Source organism: Nicotiana attenuata, chromosome 6 (genome assembly GCF_001879085.1).
Source record: "Nicotiana attenuata strain UT chromosome 6, NIATTr2, whole genome shotgun sequence".
Taxonomy (NCBI): domain Eukaryota; kingdom Viridiplantae; phylum Streptophyta; class Magnoliopsida; order Solanales; family Solanaceae; genus Nicotiana; species Nicotiana attenuata.
The window spans coordinates 86,801,294-86,801,920 of NC_031994.1; the positions used below are offsets into that span (position 1 = coordinate 86,801,294).

The 627-nt window shown below is 29.3% G+C and overlaps 1 non-coding gene across 1 annotated transcript; it reads right to left on the reverse strand.

Annotated features, from left to right (window-relative positions):
- TRNAR-UCG lies at positions 1–74 on the reverse strand. Its single transcript has one exon. It is a non-coding gene; the product is annotated as a tRNA-Arg (tRNA).

Here is a 627-nt window from a genome sequence, read left to right on the forward strand (position 1 = left end):
CGACCGCAGTGGGAGTCGAACCCACGACCTTTTGATCCGAAGTCAAACGCGCTAATCCACTGCGCTATGCGGTCTATGTGCTATGCCCACACTCTTGGTTTATATCACCTAAATTTTTGTTGATGTCGGTGACTTAATTTCCAAATTCATTAGGATTCATTGCATGAATTATATGTGTTCTTTCTGCTTTATTTAAGTCGTTGATGTTGTGCTTTTCTATATGAACACGTTCAACAATTTAGTACTTGCTGATTTATTTTGTTACTCCAATTCACCTCTTTCACTCGTGCTAAGAATCATAAAACTAAATTGATAAAAGTATTTTTTTTCTTTTTGGCTATAGATTAGGCGTGTAAACCAATTGGATATGTCCTTCCATGTAAGTAAAAAAAAAAAATAGTCATATAACTAATGATTTTTTTTCACCAAAGTCATATAATTTTATTTTTCACACTAAAGCTATAAAACTTTTACTAACTCACACAAAAATTACAATGAACGAAAAATACAACTTTCCTCTTATTCCACGGTTTTTTATTTTTTATTCTGTCTAATAAATAATAATTCAATTAAACTAGGAGTATATATATATATATATATATATATATATATATATATATATATATG